This window comes from Heteronotia binoei, chromosome 13 (assembly GCF_032191835.1).
Source record: "Heteronotia binoei isolate CCM8104 ecotype False Entrance Well chromosome 13, APGP_CSIRO_Hbin_v1, whole genome shotgun sequence".
Taxonomy (NCBI): Eukaryota; Metazoa; Chordata; class Lepidosauria; order Squamata; family Gekkonidae; genus Heteronotia; species Heteronotia binoei.
This window is the reverse complement of record NC_083235.1, coordinates 40,355,978-40,383,529: the sequence shown is the minus strand read 5'-3', so window position 1 is coordinate 40,383,529 and position 27,552 is coordinate 40,355,978. Positions and strand designations below refer to the sequence as shown.

At 42.2% G+C, this 27,552-nt stretch overlaps 1 protein-coding gene across 1 annotated transcript in view; it reads left to right on the top strand.

The window, feature by feature from the left end:
• STXBP4 (syntaxin binding protein 4) overlaps positions 1-27,552 on the top strand; it is a 240,927-nt gene that overhangs the window by 172,516 nt on the left and 40,859 nt on the right. The window lies entirely within an intron of this gene.

The window sequence follows — 27,552 nt, the reverse complement described above, 5'->3', positions numbered from 1 at the left end:
GGGGGAAGAAGTTATGGAGGCTTTCAGAAAAGGGAATGAGGGAACAGTGGAGGAAGCGAAAATGAGACAACCCCCCCCCCCCAAGCCCTTGCAGACTACTCACATACATTCTAACAGTGAAGTGCATCTGCAGGTGTTTTCTGCACCATTCTTATTTGTTGGGAAGGAATGATACAGCTGCTAAAAGTACCTTCTCTATATTGTATCTTCTTCAGCTGTCTTCCTTCTAGACTCAGCCAACTTGGCCACATTGATCCATGTTTTTGTAATCTTGCAATTGGACTTCTCTAACATGCTTGATATGGGGCAGTTCTTGAGGACAACTAAGATAACTTTCTGTTTCCGTAAAGCAAAGCTGCCTGGTTGTTGAGTGTGGGGTTAGCAACTTCATTACTTGCCTTTATGTTGCTGAGTTCAATTTAAGGAGCTGGCTCTTGCCTTTAAAGCCCTTTGTGATCTGAAAACCCCCAATCTGTAGGACCATCAGTCCTAAAATGAACCTGACATTCAAATCAGCTGCTGCTTGCAGTCTCATCTCCCAGGGTCAATAGATCTTTCATGGAAGAGTGTGCACCTTCTAGAACCAGCTTTATGCAGTGGTCTGCCAATAGCAATAAGAAGATTCTCCAAAAGGTGCAAAGGGGTCTAATTTTCCAGGATTTTTCTGTGATGGCTTTTAAATGCTTTAGGTGTTTAAATGGTTTAGTTGTTGGGTGGATTGCTGTATATGTTGTTTGGCTATTATGTTGGTGTTTTGTGGGTGCTGCTTGGCATTTTTACTGGAAGCCACTGAGCCTGCTTCGGGAAAGACAGGGTATCCGTATATGAATGAGTAAACCTGTCTTTTCATACTCTTTATATGTCACTGTTGAGAGAGAATTAAGCCCCATGTTCCTAGTCAGCTGGAAAGCTTAGAGTTATTACACTAACCATGCAATCCTAGAGAGAGTTATATCCTTATAAATTCATTGAAGTCAGTGGGCTTAGAAGGATATTAGGTTGTTTAGGATTGCATTGTAAACGTGATTTATATTTGCAGTCATGTCATGTACAACCTAGACTCATACTTTCTAATCATCTCAGAATGTACTGCTCTTAATTTCATGGAGATGCTCGTATGGAAAATACATAAAGAAATATTTTATGTGATTTTGGGGAGTGCAGTACTTCAGCTAGGATCCCATAGCAGTTAGTTTGCATAACTGACAACTTGTTAATGGTTCATTAGGTATTCTGACAAGCCCAGTTTCTATAATAAACCCAGAAGGGAGCAGCTTTTTATTTCCGTAAGTGCAGAAGTATACACAATTACAAATTGATCCAGTAGAACTTCCAAGCCATGAATATATAGCTTGTTTGTAAGTGAAATATGTCATGCATGGGTATCTGTAGTTTTCCTCATATCAGCATTTGTGTATGAGATGACCTTTCTGGCTTGAACTAGCATTAGGCCAGAGTTCTCAAACCTATTTTGAATATGGATATTGGAGTTCAAATATTGGCCCAGTTCAATCTTATTCTTGTGTCTCTCATGCACTATCAAAGTTCTGATAGCTTGTAGAAACACAGAAGAGAGTGAAAAATAATAAATTGATACATACTTTGTAGCTTGACAGCTGCTGTTTGGAGAGCCTCAGGCAATGGAATGGAATCTGATTTGAATTTTGATAGATTTGAAAACGTATGCATGGGTTGTATTGACAAGCAAGAAAGATATACATAATTTTGTTCCAGGTAGTGTTGAAGAAACGGGCTGTGGGAAAGGATATCTGCTGGATATGTGAAGGCTGCAGATTTTGTACATCCCTTCAGATCTTGACACACACAGGCCAAGCTGCATACCAGTATAGTATAGCTAGCAAAGTGTCAGACTATAGCTGAGGAGACCTTGGATCAAATCCTCAATGTGCCAACCAACACACTGGGCCAGTCACTGTCTTTCAGCCCGATTCAGGACAAAATGGGAGAGGGGAGCATGCCTCCACCTTGAGCTCCTTGTAGAATGGATAGCATAATGCTACATCATCATGTTGGAGTGGCATTCTGGGACCCAACTCAATTTTGTCACTTCCAGTTTTGTGCTGGAGTTACATTGCACATCGGTGTGACTCCAAAGAGACCTTTGCACATATTTTCCTCCTACCAGCCTGTCAAGTGGCAAGGGGGGCAGGATTCCGCCCAGTCTCCTCCCATATATCCCTTTGCTGAGATTAAGTTCCATAGGCTGCCATCTTCTAGTTCAGGAATGGCCAAACTTGCTTAACAAAAGAGCCACATAGAATAAACATCAGATGTTTAAGAGCCGCAAAACATGAACATCAGACTTTTGAGAGACACAAGGAAGGAAGGAAAGCAAATAGATGGAGGAGGGGAGGAGGGAGAGGTGGAAAGAAAGCAACTTTAACTTTAAATGCATTCTCCAAGCTGGTGAAGTGATTTAATGAGACAAATGCCTTTTCAAAGCTGCTTGATGGGAGCTTCAACAATGTGTGTTGAAAGAGCCATATGTGGCTCCTGAGCCACAGTTTGGCAACCCCTGTTCTAGTTGTCCCCAACTTAGGTTAGTCCACCAGGGATCAACCAGAGCCCATGCTTTTTCCATCATAGCTCCTATATTATGGACCTGGCAGGGTCCCTGTGGAGGTAGAGCAAGCACCATTTCTGAGGGGTTTAGGTGGTATTGCAAGAACATTTAAATCTGTAGAACTTTTGATGGAATACAACTATAGAGTTAGAAAGGATCTCCAGAGTCTTCTAGTCCAACATCCTGCGCAATACAGGAAATTCAGAACTACCTAAACCCCATACCCGCAGTGCCCCATGCCCAGAAGATGGCAAAAAAGATCCTCCAGGATCCCTGGCCAAACCGGCCTGGAAAAAAAGTGGAGATCAGCATTTCTCTGGGCATATAAAAAAAGGGCCTCAAGAATTAGGCATAGATGCAACACTTCCTGCCCTCCCTTGCATGATCTGCCTAAATTCACATAATCAGCATTGCTGTCAAATGGCCATTTAGCCTCTGTTTAGAAACCTCCAAAGAGGGAGAGCCCACCACCTCCCAAGGAAGCCTGTTCCATTGAGGAACTTCTCTGTCAGGAACTTCATCCTAATGTTTAGCTGAAAAGTCAAGGCCCACCCCGTATAGGTCAGCCCCAAGCAAAATGAACCCTCCCCAATCAGCAACAATCACCTTTCACAATCAAAAGTTTGGTATACAGAATCATTTTATGTTCCATTAACCAAATTATCTTTATAATTCTGTATGCATAATTGACAGCTAATGCTCTATCCCAGCTGTTTGGAAGGCAACCTTTATATCTCAAGATTTTAACAGGTGTAACACCTGTCTTTTGAGCAGGAAGACACATTTCTATACTATTCCTCAGAAATCATTTGCTGATTTCCTGGGTTTGTTCATATTTTTGCTCTTCTTTTTCTCTTTTATCCCCATGAGTAAGGTCTGCAAAATCCAGGGAACAGTATATCAAGTATAGATGTTGCGATGTTCCATCCAGAGGATCAAAATGTCTGCTATTCCTGCACACATGGCCAGTTAATGCCTAATTCTAAATTTAGGCTCTACCATTGAATATGCTAGCAATAAGTGCTTTAAATAAATCAATAAATTTGTATTTTTTTAAAAAAAAATCACATGTGTCAGTGAGTAATATAAAATGACAATGATGGAGGTGGGTGGATAATATAATAGGTGACAAAGAAGTTACTCCACTAAGGAAAGGAGGTAGATTAATTCCAAAGCAGAGTTGTCAGTCAAAATGTTGAAATGTTCCTCTTTCTTAAAATAAAGTCAGAGTGAGAATGTAAAATCAAGAATAATACGGAAGAACCAGTCTTGGTTTCCCCAGTAACAGTTTCATGGAACTATCCAGTAGAGTTCCTCCTTCCCTTTCCTTTTTGAAGTTTTTGTGTTTTCAGGTTGGTATTGGGGTGAGACAGTCTTTACTTTCAGGTTAGCATCTCCACTTGGTTAGGAAGCAAGGTTAGGTTTTCAGAGCAGGAGCTTCCCAGAAATCTTGTACTGATCCTACCTGAACAAAGTTTGAGTCCAATGGTACTTTAAGACCAACAAAATTTAATTCTCAGTCTAAGCTTTTGAGAGCATGCACACTTCTTCAGATACAAGGAGGCACATGAAAACTTATACCCAGAATTAAACTTTGTTGGGCCACTGGACTCCAACTTTGTTCTGTTGCTTTAACCCAACATGGTTAGCAGTTGGCAAAATCTAGGCAGAGCCCATAACTGAACCTTGCAATGCCACTTCTTAAATTTACATTTTTCCCTTGCCTTTCTTCATTTTAGGAAATAAATAGATTCATTTAAAATTTACTTCTGAAGATCCTTTTTCCTGGGCTTTGCCTATCTTCCTCCATGGGATTGGAAAGGGTAGTTAGCAGCAACATGGGGAGAGACATCGCTTCACTAGCGAGGTCTGACAGAAATAGTTTCTTCATCTCATCTGGAGACAAAGAAAAACCAATGGTGCAGTGGGAAGAAAATTTTATCTCAAAATATTAATAACCCCTATACGTTCCACATTAATTTTTCTTAGAGGGATCTGTGGAATATAAAAGCAGCTCCATGGATCTCCCTGAGGAAGCTTAATGCAAAATGTGTATGAGTTATTAATATTTTAAGATTAATTTTTCTTCCCCTGCATCACTAATTTTTCTTCATCTCTTTGTTCCAGATGTTGTGGCCCAATGTCCTCTTCTTGCCATACAGTCCTGAGAGTTTTGCCCAAAGTGCTAGAGCATCTGCACACAATGTCCCCCAGTGCAATGACATCACTTCTGTGTGATCCCATCAGGCTGACCACATTGATGCGTGACAGGCCTCTTCAGGGGTGGGGATTCCCTTGCTGGCCAGCTGGCCAGTGTGGAGCCCCAAAGACCAGGGGGTTGTTAGGGGTGTAGCACCCTACCAAGGCTTGTAGGACTTGTTCAAGGGAAATGCTTAACAATATTTTCTTGCACTCTCTATTTCATAGAATCATAGAGTTGGAAGGGACCTCTAGTGTCATCTAGTCCAACCCCTTGCACAATGTAGGAAACTCACAAACACTTCCCCCTAAATTCACAGGATCTTCATTGATGTCAGATGGCCATCTAGCCTCTGTTTAAAAACCTCCAAGGAAGGAGAGCCCACCACCTCCCGAGAAAGCCTGTTCCACTGAGGAATCGCTCTAACGGTCAGGAAGCTCTTCCTAATGTTGAGCCGGTAACTCTTTTGATTTAATTTCAACCCATTGGTTCTGGTCCTACCTTCCGGGGCCACAGAAAACAATTCCACACCATCCTCTATATGACAGCCTTTCAAGTACTTGAAGATGATGATCATATCAGCTCTCAGCCGCCTCCTCTCCAGGCTAAACATCCCCAGCTCTTTCAACCTTTCTTCATAGGACTTGGTCTCCAGACCCCTCACCATCTTTGTCGCCCTCCTCTGGACCTGTTCCAGCTTGTCTATATCCTTCTTAAAATGTGGTGCCCAAAACTGAACACAATACTCCAGGTGAGGTCTTACCAGAGCAGAGTAAAGCGATACCATCACATCACATGATCTGGACACTATACTTCTGTTGATACAGCCCAAAATTGCATTTGCCTTTTTTAGCCACCACATCACACTGTTGACTCATGTTCAGCATATGATTCACTAAGACCCCTAGATCCTTTTCGCACATACTACTGCTAAGACAAGTCTCCCCCATTCTATAAACATGCATTGGATTTTTCCTACCTAAATGCAGAACTTTACATTTATCCCTGTTAAAATTCATTTTATTGGTTTTAGCCCAGTTTTCCAAGGTCATCCTGTATCCTGTTTCTGTCTTCTTCTGTGTTTGCAACCCCTCCCAATTTCATATCATCTGCAAATTTAATAAGCATTCTCTCTATTCCTTCATCCAAATCATTGATAAAGATGTTGAACAAAACAGGTCCCAGGACAGATCCTTGAGGCACTCCACTTGTCACTTCTCTCCAAGAGGATGAGGAACCAATCACAAGCAGTCTTTGGGTGCGATCTGTCAGCCAGTTACAGATCCACCTAATGGTAACAGGATCCAAACCACATTTTACCAACTTGTCAACAAGGATAGTATGTGGAACTTTATCAAAAGCCTTACTGAAATCAAGATAAACGATGTCTACAGCATTCCCCTGATCCATCAAGGTAGTCACTTTCTCAAAAAAAAGAGATCAGGTTAGTCTGACATGACTTGTTCTTGAGAAAACCATGCTGGCTCTTAGTAATCACATCCATTCTTTCTGAATGTTCCAGGACCGACTGTTTGATGATTTGTTCTAAAACTTTTCCAGGTATAGACGTCAAGCTGACAGGTCAGTAGTTAACCAGATCGTCTTTTTTCCCCTTCTTGAAGATGGGGACAACATTCGCCCACCTCCAGTTTTCTGGCACCTCTCCTGTTCTCCAAGAATTCTCAAAAATAATAGCCAAAGGCTCAGAAATTATATCTGCAAGCTCTTTTAGAACCCTTGGATGCAATTCATCTGGCCCTGAGGACTTAGTTTCATTTAAAGAAACTAGGTGTTTATGTACTACCCCTATGCTGATCCTAGGTTGGAACTTCATACCCTCCTTATATGTTCTGTTTTGCCATGTTGAGTACCGTTTCCCTCAGAAGAGAAGACTGAGGAAAAGTTGGAATTGAACAGTTCCACCCTCTCTTCATTACCTGTTATAATTTCACTTTCTTGCCCTTGCAATGGGCCTACTGTGTCCTTGCTCTTTTTCTTACTCTGAACATAAGAAAAGAACCCTTTTTTGTTGTTTTTAGCATCTTTGGCCAGCCTAAGCTCATACTGAGCTTTAGCTTTCCTAACTTTTTCTCTACAAGCACTGATGATTTGTTTATATTCATCCTTGGTTATAAGGCCCTCCTTCAAATTCCTAAAGGAGTCTTTTTTCTTTCTCAAGTCTTTATAGAGCTGTTTATGGAGCCACTTCAGCTTCTGTAGGCTTTTTCCATTTTTTCTTCCCATAGGAATTGTCTGTGATTGCGCTTTCAGTATTTTGCTTTTAAGAAACTCCCACCCCTCCTGAACCCCCTTCCTCCTTAGTGTTTCTGACCATGGGGTTTTGCCAGTTAATTAGAGATCTATTGGTTCATTTATGTCTGCTTATGTGAGTTCCTTACGTCTAAACTGGCAAATTATGGTTTATGTTTTCAGAGAGAATGCAGATGTTGACCTCATAGATTCTAGCCTTATGCTCTGTCCACTACACAACTCCAGCTGCATCTGGACGGACGTGCCCCCCCCCCCCCCGGAAAACAATTTTATTCCTGCATATAAGATTATTGCATACAAGATAATACTTAAAAATAGTTGGGTGATGGAATGTAGCAGTAATGCACCATGTTTTGGGGAAGAGGCTTAGGCTTTCATAAAGGCCCTTCAGAAGAGGACTGGTATAGATCATGGGTATCCAACAACTATACCCATGGGTGCCATGGCACCTACCAGCACCTTTCCTGGCATCCACAGAATGTTTTTAGAAGGTAGGGCCAGGTTGGACTTTTTGCATTTTTTGACATTTATGATATAAATGCAAGACAGTGACTTTATTATGTAAAGCACCAAATCATTTTTGACTGTTTTAATTATTAAATGTGAAATTTTATAATTCTATATTGATTTTAATTGTTGTTTGTTGTGGTTTTATGCTGCGAGCTGCCCTGAGCCTGCCTCAGCGGGGAGGGCGAGATATAAATCAAAGTATAAAGTACTTTACCTGTACAAATAGCAGAGTGTCATTATACAAACATGGTGAAACTTTTTTCTATTTTCTTAATTTATACTATCTCTTTTCACCCCAGTGAGAACCCAAAGTAGTTTACATTGTTCTCCTCTCCTATGTTTTATCCTCACAAGAATGCTATAAAGGTATGTTAGGCTGAGAGCATATGACACACCACCCAGCAAGCTGCCATGGCAGAAAAGGGGTTCAAACCTGGTCTCCTAGATTTTAGTCCAGCACTCTTAAACACTACACATGTTGGTTCTCTGATGAAACAAGATCAGGCTGCACAGCTAAAATTCATAATGCAGATAAGTTGAACTTATATTGAAGTAAGCACAACAGATCATCCCAGTTGTAATGCATTTTTATATTTCAGGTGGCATTTGGTAGTAACATCAGTACATCAAATTCTATTGTTCCTATCAAAATCTGGCCAGAATGTCTCTCTTGTACTTTTGTGTATGGAGCTCTCACCAGCCCTTCAGGACCAGAAGTCATTGTTAGAAGTTCTACGGCAAGTTAGAAATGGCTGGGATTATATAAGGCAAATTGGAGAAGGGCTCATATAATTGAGTAGCCAGAAGAAGAAACTCCCCCCTTTTGCATATGTGCATTAGATGCCCCCAAAATGAAGACATATACTGCTAAGGGTTTCTTAGCTAGCTCAATAATTATTTGGTAAGTATGCTAGAATTTTTTTTAAACAATTTTAAAATGTATGCCATTAAACATTAAACAGCTTCTGCCTGACGCATTGAAGACCTATCAGAGTTATGCATACCTTCTCTCCCCGACAATTTGTGGTTGACTTCCTCCTATGGCAGCCATTTTGTGGTTGCACCCACCACCTTTCAGAATATCAGAGGAGCCCTGAAAAGGGTTGGGGACCCCATATTGATTGGTCTTAACAGTAAGATCAGAATCTCATCAGTAAGAGGGTCCAAACAAGTTTCCAGGGAGAGGAAGATCTAGAGCCTAGTTGATGCAGCATAGAAGGCTCTCTCACACAGACAATTCTGTCCTCACACAGGAACAGCATGCAGAGTCTCTCTCTCGGCTTGGCTTCGCGAACGAAGATTTAAGAAGGGCGCAATAGTCCACGTCTGCTGCAGGCTCGCTGCATGCAGAGTAGACCCATTCTAAAAGCCATGGGCAAGGTCACATAAGGTCAGGTGTTCCTTTGTTACAAAAGACTTCATTGCCCCAATGCAGAGGGTTCAATATGTGAGTTTAGGCATTTATGACTGTGTTATGTTACAAGACTGAAGAACTGAGGAAGTTGGCACCTAAGGGCTGGAAGCAACAGTCTGAAGGACCTAATCTAGGTTGACAACCATTAGCAGTCACTGCACAGATTGGGGGCAGGGGCGCAAAAAAAAACTGGTAGTAAGAAAACTGGCCACCAGCAGAATTCCACTGCCATGATTTGTAGCATGCTCTCTTCACCACAATGTGTGCTTAGAAAGAATGCTCTAACATCAGATTCAGCTTTTAAATGCTTTGCTTCCATCTCCGTTCATTTCAGCTAGGTGAGTGCAACATTTGCTGATATCTGATTACCCTCAGCAAGGCAAGAAAAGATGTTTTATTGCTTTGCTCTGTGCAGTGTGCTTATTTCTTGGAATATTAAACTCCTGCTTGGATTCAAAATTAGTCTCAGCTGGGGGTTTTCCTTTCTGATTTTAATAACTGTCCAGATAAATGAAGGGTTGCTCTTCTTTTATACCATTAAAGATTTCTTTCTGAAAGGGTATATGGTGATCACTTCCAAGAAATCATTATTTTCAGTCCTTGGAGGATTTATCTCCCCCTGCTTTTTTTTTCAAGACAATAGAAAGGTGAAAGTTATATATATTTAGGCATTTTGTCCCATTTCCCCATTTGTAATAAAGACAATAATATATACTGAGGATAATGACAAAAGATTATGTGAGAGGGAAGGAGCTTTGATTGATGATGCAGCACATTCTTTGTTTGTGGAAGACCACTGGTTCAATCCTTGATTTCATAGTGGAGGCATTGAGGAAGGAGTCTTAAACTCTGAGGAGCTGCTGGCAGTCAGAATACACAATGCTGATTAGAATGCAGGGCCGGACAAAGACATAGTAAAGTGTCAAGTTTAAGATATTGCCTCAAAAGGTAATTTAATCATTTTTAATAATGTATTTTCAGGGCCCTCATAATCTGAGGCCCTCGACTGTAGTTTACGTGTTTTAAGCATAAATCCAGCTCTGTCCAGCAGGTTGACCTTAGATAATGCTGCTTCATGTATTCCATTTGTGTAAAAGGGAATTTTTTTTCTAACTTGCCTCCAGCAGGGATGGGAGATATTCCATAATCCCCAGGATGTCCTCTCCCATTAGAGCAAGAGGCAGGTCCAGTTTTCTTCTACTGGTGGGGACTACCAACACCTAGATGTTCCCTGTCTTGTTCTCTCCAGAAGTCACCTGCAGTAACCAGTTTATTCAGAAAGGAGTTTTCTTTCTCTTGTCTTCTTCATTCCCCACTTCCCTCCCTTGCTCTGCCAGGTATTAGCAAAGACTTGAGTCCCCACATAGAAAGGGTGGAAGAGCTGCCAAGGCAGCCATGCAGGAGCTCTGCCCACACCCACATCAGCAGAAATGCTCACACATAAGCCACCCTCAGTGAGTTGGAGTGCCCTCGGTGCCAACAGAGTTACTGGCCAGCAGCCCTTGCCCACAAATGGAAAGGCAAGGAACACAAGGCTTGCTCTTGCAAACCAGCCCCTTCTGCTTCCTGGCCAATCCAATTACCTAAGGCCATGGTGGTGGGGGAGGGGAAGGAGAAAATGGGATGAGGTGCAGATGTTCATTCTCTAGGAGGGTCTCTGAAATATTTACTATGTGGAGAAGTTTCTATTTTGGGAGAACTTTGACCATATTTCGACTTAGTGGAATATATTGAACATTAGCTTACCAGGAGATGTTGGCTCCATTATGTGAGATATTTAATGTGGGATTAGTTATATGGTTTTCAAAGACTAGGGCAACTATGAGGAGGTGTAAACTCTCTACCAGATTGCACCAAGAGATCATGAGTCTTCCTCCTTCCAAATACTGCAGTGCATGAAGATGTATGCCACTTTTTGTTTGTCAACCCTGCTGAAGGTCCAGACACAGTTCGCTATTTTTGAAAGCTGTGGTCTCCCTAGGGTCTCTCGCACCTCACATGTCCTCAGAACCAAGGTGACCAAAGGTTTTGATTCCTCTCTTTTCCTTTGACCTGATTGCTCCTGGCCTTAGAATGTGAGTGTACATTGCTAAGTAGTGAGATATTTAAGTTATGCTTAGGTGATCTGGATGACTGCATTTACAAAAAATTGGGAATCCTTTGATTGCTGGATTGAGGGCAACTATTTACTTCTTTGCATCCATATGTAACTATCTGCCCTTTTAGAACATCCAGTTACAGGGATCACAGTTATGTTTGTTTAAGCAATATTTCATTTGCAACAATGATTATAATAGTTCCACATATTGATTGGATAATACACTTGTCTAAAGAGAACCATTGGTAACATTCATGCTGCTACCCTGTGATTTACTGTGACTATGAAACATGTGTGATCCCACATCAAGGTTCAGCATAACTGGGCACTGGCCCAGTGCTTTCAAAATCATTCTTTGTTTGCTTGCTGACTCCTTTTGGGAATCAGCATCTCAACTACACAAGCAACAACAACAAGCAAGAAGATCTAGTGCTTAAAATGGAATGTGCTGTGTAGACAAAAAGAATGGAATGTCCCTCTAGTGGGGCCTTATTAAACTGAAAATACATATTTGTTTATTTGGAGAGGACTTGGTACCACAATGGAGATCCATGCAAGTTGAAAGCTTGCCTTTTGTTTCTGAATTTCACTTCTCTGAATCTTCTCATATCTTTTTGGATTAAGTAATTCTTAGTAAAGAAGGACCTTGGTGTATTCTGCGTCCATGAGAAAGGCAGGCTAAATGCAGTACATAATAAATAACCGGTACTATAAGAGCACAAAGGGAGGGTTCCTCTAGAATCCTTCATCATTTTTTGGTAAAGCCACGAAGCCTGAAAACTAGGTGATAAGACCATATGAAAATCTATGTAAAAGGTCTGCAGTGCCTGTCATGGTCCAAACTGAGGCAAACCAGAATATTTTGGAATCAAACAGACTGAATAATGCGGAGTGAATGGAATATAGAAGCTGCATTCCTTCTGCCCCCCCCCCCCCCCAAATCCAGTATCCAGATGGCAAGTGATGGAAGAGGATTTGGTTTTTTACAACTGACCACAGAGGAACATGTGTTTTGTTTTGTTTTGTTTTGTTTGGGGGGGATGCTTTGGTAAAGGCACCTGACATTGCAAAGTAGCATACGCAAGAGAAAAAAGCCAGAGTAGCCTAAGTGGGGGTGGGAGGAGCCAGATGCCTGCAGTGTTCATAACTTTTGACAAACAAAAGGAGAAGTGTGAAAGGGAGAAGCATAGCAGAGGATGAATACTAACAGATGTAATAAGGCTTTGCTGTAAAGTCAACTATTTTGTGGAAAGGAGTTTAAGCATGGATGTGAAGTAAGGCAAAGATTTGTTACTACATAAGCATTGAGGAAAAGGGGATCTAGAAAAAGGGAGCAGCAAGGGAGAAAGGATGGAGCATTTTGAGACAGCAGAAGGCCCTTCGGAGCTAAGTTGGTAAAGATGTAGTAGTAGTAGTAAAAGGTCATGGGCAGGGATGTTACTAAAAAACAGAGGCAGAAGGCAAGGAGAGCCATGGAGACTTTTAATGGAAAAGTCAACTCATTTGTCCAAACGTGGATAAGGAGGGAAGTAGAGTTGGGAGCAGGGGATCCCCTGGTTTGGAGGCCCTCCCCCTGCTTCAGGGGTATCAGAAAGTACAGGGGAGGGGGAGGATGTCCTCAGGGCACTCCATTATACCCAATGGAGACCAGTCCCCATAGGGTATAATGGAGAATTGATCTGGGGGGGAGGCACCAAATTTTCAGTATAGCATCTTCTCAACTCTTCCCCCCCCCCCCATTTTCCAAAAGATTGGACCAGGAGTCTAGTTCCATGAGCCCCAAAAGAAGGTGCCCCGATTATTTCCAGTGAGGGGAAGGCATTTAAAAGGATCATGGGCCCTTTAAATTTGATGGCCAGAACTCCCTTTGGAGTTCAGTGCTTGTCACAACCTTGCTCCTGGCTCCACCCCTAAAGTCCCCAGATATTTCCTGAGTCAGACCTGGCAATCGTAATGGGAAGCCAGTGTAGAGGTTTGAGTATCACATGGTCTGAGAAACAAGAATAGTGATTGCTTTGGGCATAGGAGTTATGGATAGAGGAAAGAAACATGAGGACAAAGGTCAGAGAGAAGAAAAAGAATCCAGAAGTCAGGGCAGAAGATGACTAGAGCAGATGTCATTAAATTCTGTGACACCAAGCTACCTCATATTAAAAATTAGGGCAGGCTATACAGTAAAAAATAATAATTTTTAAAACACTATTTGTCTGCACAAAACAATGTTGTCATTTTCCAATGTGTTCCATTTGGTAATTAAATCACCTTTGGGTGACTTAAAGGCCATCCAAACAAAACACCATCAGGAATAGATTTCTGCAAAATAAACCAATGGCTTAGATAAGACTGTCTAAATTATTTGGTGAGAATCACACACAGGGAACAGGTCAGAATGTCTTCTGTGAAATAGATAATGTCTGTCCTACTTTGCAGAAAGTGTAGAATAGGATGTTTAGTATGTACCAGTGCCCTAGGTGATTTTCCATGTTGAAAATACTATAAAATCTGACTTTAATTGCTATCAAGTTAGACTAAAAACTTTTACCTGAAGTTAAATAAGAGAGTGTTTTCTTTCCAGGCCTCACAGAAAGAACCAAAATATACAACAACCTTCTCTTTTGAGATTATTAAACTGAAAACAATGATCTGATGTGATAGTGACCCAAAATTAATGTCATAAAATCTAGTGCAGCAACCACAGGTGATAAATCTGGATTTTACATGAAATGGCTGCTAACCAGGGTAGTGAGAGGGTCTTCCTTCTTCCCAGTGTCATTTAACAGCACAATGTGTGACATTAATTATCATATGGCATTGTGTGTGGTATAGCCAGGAGATCCTAACATTGTCTGGTAGCCAAAAGTTCTAGTTCTTTTAGCATTATGCACCACTAGGTGGTGAGCTAACTTGTTTTTTAGGCAAGAGACAGAGAGGTGGTTTGTCATTGCCTGCCTCTGCATCACGCCCCTGGTATTCCTTAGAGGTTGCCCTTCCACGTATTAGCCAAGGCTGAACCTTCTTAGCTTCCAAGATCTGATGAGATCGAGCCAGCCTGGGCTATCTAGGTCAGGGAATATGTGACATGATATTGTTTAATGCATTGCCTTACCTCTGTTTGGCTGGTGGAGGCAGGGAAGCATACAGTGTGATGATATTGCATCACAGCCAGGTTGTGCTACATTTTAGCAGGAAGAGAACAGAAGCATGGACAGGTGGCATCTCCATATTTTTTGGTATCTAGACTCTGCCTTGAGCTGCAGACTTTGTCCTCAGGCTTGCAAATCACTACTCGGGCATCCCCCTTGTTCATATTGCCCACACCATCCCTAATTTGCCCTTCTGTCCCCAATTCTTATAACTACTTGCCACCCTCCCTTTTTACTATATATCTGTGTCATATGTCTGTCCAGGAACACATGTGTAACCTCCATGGACGGTGCTGCACTACAAGACTGCAGGTATAGTTCTGTACTTCACCTGCAAAAGTCAACAGCTCTTTGACTTTCACTGTCCCTTGTAGCTTTAATTTATCTATTCATCTTATATGTGGTAGTGATGGTGATGTTAAGCTGCATGTTTAAATCTCATGGTGTAAAAAAAAGTTTTTCATGCACTTAGAGCCTAACACATCAGCGAGAAATGTTCTAACATAGACTTTTCCTTGGTGTGCTGATCTTCTCCCTACAGGGTGGGTTTTAAAACCATTTTTTATTTGGTTTCTACCCTGTCTTTTGATCCAGAAGGATCCCTCTAGCAGCTGACACAAGACACAAAGCGCAATGAAATTAAAGGTGCTTCACTCCTCTCTGATGTACTCAAACCGTAGTTCTAATCTGGTCACTATGGCTATGTTCCCATCTCCTTCCATGCCACCTCAGTCCCTTGACAGCCAGCAGTTGGATGATCAGTTAACAAGCTTCCGCAGGGTTGTGGGTCTTCTGCTCACTGCCCAAGAACAGAGGGGAAGGAAGAGCAAGGTGCTTCCACTGAGGTGCAGTGAGGTAAACATGCCATCCCTCACCTGCAATCTGAAGTTATATAATCCAACAGAGTGAGACCACACTGTTACTCACGGTGTGCATATCAGGTCTGAGTGAGCCACACATGCAATTTTCTTAATGTGGGCTTTTGTTATATAGGCCAGAGGCTCATTAAGACTGGAACAGAGAAGTTATATTCAGCTATCTACTCATAAAGAGGATGCATACATCTTATCTCCTGGAGGCAAATCAATTACTTCTTTAGAAAAGAAGGACTTCTCCCGTTAGCACAAGAATACAGAACGCCATAGTGCCTTTATTTATGATATTTTGTATAATATGTGTCTTACATTCCAGGAATTTCTGTAATTCTTTTTTAAAAATATGCGTCTTTTTCATTGAAGAGATCTCTGGAATGTGGGGTGGGGCGATCCTGAATCTGGTCCTAAGTAATGCCCAAGACTTGGTGAGAGATGTAAAAGTGATTGCGCCGCTTGGGAGCAGTGACCATAATGTTATTGATTTCACTGTGTGTATAAATAGGGAGTTGCCCAAAAAGACCGCCACAACCACATTTAACTTTAAAAGGGGTAAATTCTCTGAGATGAGGAGGCATGTGAGGAAGAAACTGAAAGGAAAGGTAGATACGGTCAAAACCCTTGGGGAAGCTTGGAGACTATTTAAAACTATAATCCTAGAAGCTCAGATAAAATACATACCACAAGTTAGGAAAGGCACAAACAGGTATAAGAAGAGGCCTACATGGTTAACAAACAAAGTAATGGAAGCTGTAAAAGGTAAGAAGGACTCCTTTAAGCGGTGGAAAACCAGTCCAAGTGAGATTAATAAAAGGGAACACAGGCTGTGGCAAATCAAATGCAAGACTGTGATCAGGCAGGCAGAAAGGGACTATGAGGAGCATATTGCAAAAAACATAAAGACCAACAATAAAAATTTCTTCAAATATATTAGAAGTAGGAAACCAGCCAGGGAAGCAGTAGGGCCCTTGGATGACCAAAGGGTAAAAGGATTACTGAAGGAGGATGGGGAAATGGCTGAGAAGCTGAATGCATTTTTTGCCTCTGTCTTCACCGTGGAAGATGAGAAGTGTTTGCCCGCCCCAGAACCACTAATATTGGAAGGGGTATTGAAAGACCTGAGTCAGATTGAGGTGACAAAAGAGGAGGTCCTACAACTAATAGACAAATTAAAAACTAATAAGTCACCGGGTCCGGATGGCATACATCCGAGAGTTCTGAAAGAACTCAAAGTTGAACTTGTGGATCTTCTAACAAAAATCTGTAATCTTTCATTGAAATCTGCCTCCGTTCCTGAGGACTGGAAGGTAGCAAATGTCACCCCCATCTTTAAAAAGGGTTCCAGAGGAGATGTGGGAAATTACAGGCCAGTCAGTCTGACTTCAGTACCGGGAAAGTTGGTAGAAACCATTATCAAGGACAGAATGAGTAGGCACATTGATGAACACGGGTTATTGAGGAAGACTCAGCATGGGTTCTGTAGGGGAAGATCTTGCCTCACTAACCTGTTACATTTCTTTGAGGTGGTGAACAAACATGTGGACAAAGGAGACCCGATAGATGTTGTTTACCTTGACTTCCAGAAAGCTTTTGATAAAGTTCCTCATCAAAGGCTCCTTAGAAAGCTTGAGAGTCATGGAGTAAAAGGACAGGTCCTCTTGTGGATCAAAAACTGGCTGAGTAATAGGAAGCAGAGAGTGAGTATAAATGGGCAGTCTTCGCAGTGGAGAATGGTAAGCAGTGGGGTGCCGCGGGGCTCGGTACTGGGTCCCATGCTCTTTAACTTGTTCATAAACGATTTAGAGTTGGGAGTGAGCAGTGAAGTGGCCAGATTTGCGGATGACACTAAATTGTTCATGGTGGTGAGAACCAGAGAGGATTGTGAGGAACTCCAAAGGGATCTGTTGAGGCTGGGTGAGTGGGCGTCAACGTGGCAGATGCGGTTCAATGTGGCCAAGTTCAAAGTAATGCACATTGGGGCCAAGAATCCCAGCTACAAATACAAGTTGATGGGGTGTGAACTGGCAGAGACTGACCATGAGAGAGATCTTGGGGTTGTGGTAGATAATTCACTGAAAATGTCAGGACAGTGTGCGTTTGCAATAAAAAAGGCCAGCGCCATGCTGGGAATTATTAGGAAGGGAATTGAAAACAAATCAGCCAGTATCATAATGCCCCTGTATAAATCGATGGTGCGGTCTCATTTGGAGTACTGTGTGCAGTTCTGGTCGCCGCACCTCAAAAAGGATATTATAGCATTTGAGAAAGTTCAGAAAAGGGCAATTAGAATGATTAAAGGGCTGGAACACCTTCCCTATGAAGAAAGGTTGAAACGCTTAGGGCTCTTGGAGAAAGCTTGGAGAAAGGTCGACTGAGGGGTGACATGATAGAGGTTTACAAGATAATGCATGGGATGGAGAAAGTAGAGAAAGAAGTACTTTTCTCCCTTTCTCACAATACGAGAACTCGTGGGCATTCGATGAAATTGCTGAGCAGACAGGTTAAAATGGATAAAAGGAAGTACTTCTTCACCCAAAGGGTGATTAACATGTGGAATTCACTGCCACAGGACGTGGTGGCGGCCACAAGCATAGCCACCTTCAAGAGGGGTTTAGATAAAAATATGGAACACAGGTCCATCAGTGGCTATTAGCCACAGTGTGTGTGTGTGTGTGTGTGTATATTTGGCCGCTGTGTGACACAGAATGTTGGACTGGATGGGCCATTGGCCTGATCTAACATGGCTTCTCTTATGTTCTTAAAGACTTTTTTTAAATTCTGAAAACTGGGGATTCAGAAGAACTAGTAGATTATGTCAATAGATTGTTATAATTATAATGCTATAGTAATCTAGCAATTACAGATTTTTTGAAGTCTGCAAATAGCCTTCCAGTGGTACAGTGGAGAAAATGGCAGTTGTAAGAGATTGAGGGCAGATGGCACTGATGTGGGCAGGACCTTGAATCATGAACATCTTCCCTTCCAGACCACCTGATAGCTTTAAATGGAAAATAGTTTTAAATGGATAATTACTTATATCTGTTTATTTTCCAGATTTGCACTCCACTTTTGTGCCTTATCAGGGCCGCCAGGGTGGCTGACAATTAAAGCAAGCATTATAAAAACATACCATACAACAATCAAAACCAGAACTAAAATAGATATATAGAAGCACAGAAAAACAGTAATTAAAACACAGGACAGGAATTTGGGATTACTGAGGTAATAGCAGATTAAACAAAGAAGTTTTCACCTGCTCTCAGAAGACAGTGACAGAAGGTAACGATTACCTTCGACAACTGGATCGAGGCGGCTCGGCAGTATTGCTGTTGCTAGACCTATCGGCTGCGTTCAATACGGTCGACCATCGGCTGCTGACCCGCCGCCTCGCCGACGCAGGAATTCGGGGGCTAGCCTTACAGTGGCTCTCCTCCTTTCTTGAAGGTCGGGGACAAAGGGTGGCAATTGGGGGGGAGCTGTCTCAGAGGCACTCACTTCACTGTGGCGTGCCTCAGGGAGCAGTCCTCTCCCCGATGTTGTTTAACATCTTTATGCGCCCCCTTGCCCAGATCGCACGGAGGTATGGGCTGGGCTGTCATCAATATGCAGATGACACCCAGCTCTATCTATTGATGGACGGCCGGGCTGGTGATGTCCCTACAAATCTGGACCGGGCATTACAAGCCGTGGCTGACTGGCTCAGGCTGAGCGGGCTGAAGTTGAATCCGGCGAAGACTGAGGTCCTTTGCGTGGGCCGCGGCGGACCGGGAGGGGAGATTACCCTACCGGCTTTTGACGGTGCACCACTGATACCAGTGCGCAAAGTCAAGAGCCTGGGAGTGCTACTGGAATCTTCTCTATCAATGGAGGCCCAGTGTCATGGGGGCTGGGGACCCTTCAGAGGAAGTTGAGTCTGATGAGGAAACTGTGCCCCTGCCACCTGCACCAGCGCCCCTGCCTCCTGCTGGAGAAGATCCCAGCCCCCCTGCCTCGCCCTCTCGGGTGGCTCGTGTGCGTGACCGCCTCCGGCAGGACCTCAGGGATCGGAGGAGGGCGGCACGCTCACAAGCAAGACGCTCCCTGAGCCCTGAGTTCTGAGAGGATTCTGGCCCTTCTAAGAGCAAGGATGCTTGAGTGGTAACAGGATCCTGGCTGCCTCCCTGAGCCAGCAATTAGCCCAAACGGGCAACAGCCAGCAGAGGGCTATATAGCTGTGGGCTTTGGGAGGAGGCTTTGTGGAAGCAACTAGTCATCTCTCTGACATTCTAGCATCCACTCCGGCTTGACTTTGGTTCCTGACTCCCTGACTTTGGCTTTGGACTTCTGGACTCCCTGACCTCGGCTTCTGGACCTCAGACCTGCGATACTTCTACAGTGATTCGGATTTGGCGCCTCGGACCCTCCTGCTTACTGGCTACAGACCTCGGACTGCCTCTGGACTTTGCCTGACCCGGCCCCAGCCGTGACACCCAGATAGCTGCCACTGCTAGATCCGCCTTCTTTCATCTCAAGAGGGCGAGGCAGTTGGCTCCCTTCTTGGAGCGCAGCGACCTAGCAACCGTGATCCACGCAACGGTCACTTCGAGACTAGACTACTGCAATGCCCTCTACATGGGGCTGCCCTTATATCGAACACGGAAACTTCAGGTAGTCCAGAACGCGGCGGCCAGGCTGCTTGAGGGACTACCACGGTGGGAACATGTGCTGCCTGGACTGCGGGATCTGCATTGGCTGCCGGTTGTGTACCGTGTTCGCTATAAAGTGCTGGTTATCACCTTTAAAGCCCTATATGGCCGGGGACCTGCCTACCTAAGGGACCGCCTCTCCCCATATGTTCCCCAGAGAGCACTGAGATCTAGCTCTCAGAACCTTCTAACAATCCCTGGGCCAAGAGAAGCTAGGTTGAAGGCTACTAAGGAGCAGGCCTTCTCGGTAATGGCCCCTCGTTGGTGGAACCACCTTCCAGAGATGGTGCGAGCCCTGCGGGACCTGAATCAGTTCCGCAGGGCTTGCAAAACATTTCTTTTCCAGCTCGCTTTTGAGACAGAACCTAATTAACCTGACGTGTGGCCACCCAGCCATCTTGTGGATATTATGACTTACAGTATTTTAGCACCTAATTTATATATTTTATCTATTTTAAAAATTTATTATGTAATTGATTATATTTAAAACTGTCTACATTGTTTTACTTGAATCATGGAATTCCATGTCTGTGAGCCGCCCTGAGCCCGCCTTTGGCGGGGGAGGGCGGGATATAAAAATAAAGTTATTATTATTGTTATTGTTATTAATATCCCTAGGGAGAGAATTTTATTGTTTTGGTGCCAGGACAGAGAAGGCCCTCCTTTTGTTTACTACAAACCTAATATCAGAATGTGGGGTACCTGAAACAGGTCCTTGGAATGGCCACAGTAATTTGGTAGATTCGTATCGGGGTAGGTGGCATGCTGGGTTTTTTTGTTTGTTTTGTTTTAATGAAGCTTCCCATCCTTCCCCCCCCCCCCCCCACAGAAATATACAGGGTAAGGTGTGGACCATTTTGTCCTGAATTCCTGGAAAGGAATGAGGAGGGAAGCTGCAGGAGAGTTCAAGAAATATTATTCATATGTTAGTGCTGCACTATAGCTCTATAATGATATATGGTTCCTTATCTGTTTCAAATTTTAATAGGACTATTATAGTGCTATAGCATGTGCGTAGAGAAAAGAGCAAAAAACGGGACTGGCAGTTGCCTTGAAAGCCAATGTGGAGTAGCTGCAGAGGACATGAAGGAAGGAAGGAAGGAAGGAAGGAAGGAAGGAAGGAAGGAAGGAAGGAAGGAAGGAAGGAAGGAAGGAAGGAAGGCTCCCACATGTGGAAGCTTCAATATCAACATGCATGCCTCCATATTTGCAGTGGTGATGAAAAAAGCAAGAATCCTTGCTGTGTGGATGCAGCCTAAGAAAGCTGATCTTAGGAAAGGGAATTTGTCAGTGCCAAACTCTGACCCGTTTTTCATAGAGAGGAAAGACTGCTGAGAGCAATGTATTCAATGGCACAACCCCAAAGGAAACAACACGTGGCTTTCCAGCCTATACCATCTCTTAGGAATGATAGGCAGCAAGTCAGCACAGAGGGAGGTGGATCAAGAGAATGACAATGTTGGATTCCTAGTCAGGCCTTCCATTTGAGTGTCAAGGGAGGGGAACATATCACAAAATAACATCTGGGGTAGGGGGAGGAAAACAAGCTCAGCTTCCTGCAGCGGAAAGGTGCCATCTGGTATGCATTCAGTGCAAACAAGTCCAGTTAGACAAGGAGGATTGGGTCAAATCTCTGTGCTCACCCCTTACCTTTCTACCCCTGTGCTTTATAGAAATTAATTTAGCTTGAAAGGAAATGTAGCCAGAGACCTGATGCCCTTAATATTTCTGCAAATGGAAAATAAGTCCAGATCTTGGATGCCAATGGTTTCAGCTCTGTTAAACCACTGCCAGTTTCCATCAGCTTCAGCTCTGAAGCACGAGAGAGGCTGGGCTCTCTTTATGCAGCTTGCTTTTTTCCCCCCTCCCTTTCCAGCTGTGTAGGAGAAATATGCTAGTTCTGCTAAAATAAGGATTTTCCATGTCATTACCAAAGGAATGGGAGGAGGCAAGTTGGTGCACATTTTATCCCTTGCTACATGTACCCAAGATATATTTAGTGATTTTTGAACATTTTTAGACCACCTTTCTTGCAGTTCAGAGTAATTTACAGTTACTGGGGGAGGGGGATTGTGAGGACTCAGCAAAAGGGAAGTTGTTTTTTCTTCTTATTCTCCTCTCCTTCTGATTTCTGTCATCTCCCCTTCTCCTTGGTCACCTTTCCTCCTTACTATCCCCTCCCTAAGCAGTACTGTCCCCCCACTTTCCACTGCTGTGCCTTCCTTTGTTCAGGGCTCCAAGTGGGTACCTTAGAGTGCATCTTAGTGGCTATGGTAACCCACAATGCCAGCCGAACTCTCACCATGTTCTCTTAAATGTCTGTACATGCAGATCACAACTGTATAAGAGCATTTTTACTCCCTATCTTTTAGTTGTTGCAGTTTTAGTTTTTTCTGCAAACCTGCTGTTTCCTCTTAGTTTATACTACTCTAAATGGTACCCATGGCTGTGTGAACAATTCTGTGTTTGCACAGCAGGCCCAATCTTGGCTGTTAGGTACAGTGATTGCTGCAAAATCGTGCTCTCACTCACGATCATGAGTTGGATAGGTAGTTACATCCCTTTGGTCCTGTTCATTCTGATTTTTTCCCCATAGACCACTTAGTTCTTGTCTTTAATATCATACAGTAGGCATCAGTTTGCATCCATTTTCTTGTCCAAGATCCTAACAGAACAGGAAAAACAGAAAAGCAGAAACAGCTTGCTTAGAGGCTTAGCACTGGCAGCAGGCCAGGCAGAGCACAGCTACTGCATCTTCTTATTGGCTGTGTACCTGCAACTGAAGCCTGAAGAACAAAGCAGCCATTGAATGCTTCTGGCAGGAGAGGATAAATTTTGGAGTTTCCACAACAGCACCCAGAAAGGTCTGTTTTTAGCTCATGCCAGATTTTTATTTTTAAAAATCATTTAATCAGACTTTCAGGAAACATGGCAACCTGATAAAGAGCACTTTCAAAGGCTGCAGCCCTTTTTTGTTTTGGGGCAGACAACACCAGGAAAGGAAGGAATTTACTTTTCTATCCTTACCTCTCTCCCACAAACTGACAGGTGAACCCACAAGGGGGCTTTGATACATCTGGTTTCCACCTGGGTTCTGAAAATATCAAGGGCAGTAGAGATAAGGAAGGCTTTTTTGCCAATATGGTCAGCAGATCACAACTGATTTTTTTCTTCTTACTCCTTTCCCCCCTAAACAAATCTGGATTCAGTAATCTGTGCAATCGTTACAATATTTTGGACTCCCAGAACTGTGATGCTTTGGATATTTTTGGACTCCCAAAACTGTGATCAAGATTTTTAAAGTGGCAGACTTCCAGCAGCATTTGAAGTCAGCTTCCAATATATAGTGATGTTTGTTTTAAAGCATGCAGTGTTTCAGCTGTGACATGCAACAGCAGGGACTAAACAAACTTAGTTTCACCAAACAGCTTATCGGAAAGACAAGATTTATTTATTTTATTCTGTTATATATTTTCCTATTTGGACATGTGAAATTTCTCAGAATGAAAAACATGAAAATGTTTTGTTCCTGAAGACCTTAGATGAATTAGCATACTGGGAACAAAGCTAAGATGCTGCTTTTTTCTATTTCCTTGTTGTTTCTCCCTTCCTGCCCCCCTTTCATTAATCACCTCTCTCCACTGCTTTACCATGTTATAATTTTAGGAGGGGGAGGGGTTGTTCTGTTGGTGATAGATAGATGTTTGTGGTTTAATGATTAGAAGATAAGCTATCTCATCTATATGATACCTATTCAGAACATTTATTACTTGGTACATGTAGACCCTTTTTATAAGAACTGTAGAGAATGTAATTTTTTATTCTAATAGACATATACTTTACTTGAGTTATTTAAAAAGTATAAACTTTGATTGTTGTGCATATGATATACATAGAAAACAGTATATGGTAATAATATATGAAAAGTGTGTACAATATTTTTAAAAACAGAAGAACAAAAATGAAAATGATAACAGAAGCACATCAAAGAGACAAAAACTGAGTACAAATGAAACAGATGAGGACCAGATAACTGAAGAAATGGTGGAAAAATTATTACAAATATTGGTGCACCAAATGCAACCATTTGAAGAAAGACTATTCAAGATTCAGAGAAAAGAACCTTAAAGAATATCCAGAGTATTCAGAGAAATAGTAAAGAATCTGAGAAAAGACTGCAGAAGGACATTCAGGAAGTGTGTCAAGAGATATTGGCTGGACTATCAGAAATTAATTTAAAATTACAAGAACAAACACGAGAAATTATAAAAATCAAAGAGAAGCAAAAAGATAATAACTGATTTTGCACTAGGCTTCTTTCGGGTGGAGAGCCCTTTTGCTCTTGGTGCTTCTCTCCATTTTCGCACAACCTGCCGCGGAACTGCGAGTTGGAACACCTCTTTCCCGCAGCAAGCAAGATCCTCTTACAAGCAGTTTCTACTTGCCACGGGAAAGGGGCATGCCAACTCGCAGCTCCATGGCAGCTTGTGCAAAAATGGAGAGAAGTGCTGGGGGCAAAAGGGTTCTTCACCCGGAACAAACCCTAGTGCAAAATAGGACAATTACACAAATTTAGAAAGGCAAGATTATCAGATGGAAAATGCAGAACAAAGAATTGAAACCTTGAAACATCAGTGCAGATCTAATAATCTGCATCTTATAGGAAATTCCAGAAGATTTTGGGAGGCCAAATGGGGGGGGGGAGTTTTCATGATTTACTTCAGAATTATTTAAAGGTAGAGGAAGACTTCCTGCTATTGACCAGATTTTTAGACTGAATTCAAGATTTGCATTCAAGAATAAGCTACCTCAAGATATACTGGTTCAATTCACCTACAACAAAACATTAGACAAAATCCTAAAGAACCAAAAGGAATCACCACTCAAGGTAGCAGGAAAAGATCTTTCAGAATTTTCTTACAAGTGTGTTAAAGAAAAAGAAAGACTTCAACTTTTTGAGACAGATTTTACAAAAGAAAGTAATCAAACATTGCTGAAAAATACCATTTGCAATATAAGTATTTTACCAAAAGGGGAAAAATATCAAAAAAGAAGAACAAGCCAAGCAATTGGCCGAAGAACTGCAAGCTGAGGACTTACATAGAGAAGCAGAAAAAGAATCACCAAGTAGTTCAAAGCAATCTGCTAGTAGTTCAAAGCAAAGTTCATGGACCAAAAACACTGAAGAAGATAAAAATAGAAAAAAGTAAGTTGGATGTGGCAGCAACATCAGGGCAGAATGGATAAATTAAAAATGGTATCAATAAATATCAGTGGACTGAATTCTCCTTCAAAACACACAAAAATAATCAATCAGCTGAAAAAACAAAAAAGCTGATATATTATGCCTACAAGAAACTCGTATAAAAATACAAACCTATTTTAAACAATAAAAAATAGGCAAAGCATATCTTGCTTCAGCACAAAATTAAAAAATGTGGAGTAGCCATTTACATCAAGACATAGATGGAACCTTCTTTCATATGTGGTGAACTTGTAAAAAAGCAAAAAGATATTGGAAAGAAATATACTGAGAAATGCAGAATATGTTGCAGTTTAAATTCCCAATAGAAGCCAAAAGCATGCTATTAGGAGTACTGCCTAACAAATTACCAAACATTTTAGAATAGCTATTCAAATACATGGTGACAAAAGCTAGAACTACTTATGCAGCAAAATGGAAACTAGACACCTGTCCATATTAAGAAGAATGGGAAAATAAACTTGCTGAATATGAAGTAATGGCAAAATTAACAACCTACTTGAGAAACAGGTCTATTTCAAAATTTGAGGAAACATGGAGTGTATATTATGCTAGCAGGAAACAAAGTTAAAGTGAGAAAATATCATATACCAATGTGTGGTAACAAAATAGAAGTAGAATTCATTTCTGTTCCAGATAAAATGTCCCAATTATAAATGGGTTTTCTATATGCGATATATAACAGACTTTCTTTTACACTGTGATATACTACTTATCTATTAAAGGTTCTCATGAATATGTAGAAGTAGCAGAAATATGTTATGTTGAATATGTAGTAATGATGGAACCAGTGTAGTCAAAATAGATTAGTGATGGACACTGGACACTGCAAGTTGAAATGGAGTTTGAAGTTCTGTCTAGCTTCTGCTTTGCTTTGTTTTATTCCCAGCAGGAGGTCCTAAGATCAAAACCTCTGTTCTTGCCTCCGCTTTAGCCCGATCAGCCACCGACATGTTGCTTGCACAAGGAGGGTGCAAGTACATCTGTGTTGTCACCCTAAAAAAGCAATTTGCATCTCTAAGCTAAACTTTCTTGAAAACACTTACATTACTTGACTATTTATAGCTTGCTGTGATTGCCCAGTGAAATCAAGCTCCTTTCTCCAGACAGAAATTCAATCAAGGCTGGAATAAATTGTGGAGGAATTTCTTTTTAAATTGGTACTGGAGCTCTGACCTACAAATTAAGCTGTGCACTTGTAGCTCTTTGGCTTTGTGTGCAGAAACCAGCAGGGGGCGGGGGGCATACAGAAGCTTTCAGAACCTCCTCCCCACTTCAGAGAGGGCTCTGGGGAAAACAAAGGGGAGAGCATTGTGTTCTTTCAACAGACTTTGTACAAGCCGCCAGCATTCTAGTTGGCAAAATGAAGCACTGTGAATAGCAAGCTCAGGAAGTCAAGGTCTGCCTGCATACAAATCAAGTAAAGCATGTATGCTCAGCATATGACTTTGTAGAGGAAATTTGCTTGTGACACAGGAGCAGATTAGATGCTGCAGAACAAACCTGCAGCATCCAATTCTAAGTATTCAGCCTTGGAATAAAAGCTGTCTAGTTCAGGATCATGTCTTGGTACATATACCCAGTTATACATATTAGCCAGTTTCAAGCTTGTATAAGTACAGTTCATGGCAGCAAACTGAACTTTATGAAGCATGTTGAGATCAAAAGACAGTTGAGGGAGGTCACAATAAGAGATTTATGGATGGCAGAGCATCAGTATTATGTGGCAGTGTCCTTGCACTACCAAGTTAACACAGTATGCACAACCAATCATGGTCGACCCCTTCCACCATGTCTGCTATGAGCATCTCATCTTCCATTGGTTCAAATCAATGTGTTTCCCAAACAACACTGGAAACCACACCTCAAGAGATGTTTCTCATTGATGGTAATAGAGTTCCTGGTGTGAACATCAGCACTTCTTCCTCAGGAGCTACACTCCTCCACCCTTTATTTTTGAGTCATCACAATGCAGGAGAAACATTTCACCAACTTCTTAAGCACTTACCATATGCTTATGATGGACACAATGGAGGGACTTAATTGGAACATAAGAACATAAGAGAAGCCATGTTGGATCAGGCCAATGGCCCATCCAGTCCAACACTCTGTGTCACACAGTGGCAAAAATTTTATATATACACACACACTGTGGCTAATAGCCACTGATGGACCTCTGCTCCATATTTTTATCTAAACCCCTCTTGAAGGTGGCTATACTTGTGGACGCCACCACCTCCTGTGGCAGTGAATTCCACATGTTAATCACCCTTTGGGTGAAGAAGTACTTCCTTTTATCCGTTTTAACCTGTCTGCTCAGCAATTTCATCGAATGCCCACAAACATATTCTTTCTCTCGAAATATCAGAATGAAAAGGTCATCCACCAAAAATGACTAGCAGTCTGAACAGGACAGGCAAAAGTGAATACTTGTTCACACAACACAGGGAGCAATCCTAAGTAGGTCTACTTGGGAGTAAGTCTTGTGTTATTCAGTGAGACTTACCCACAG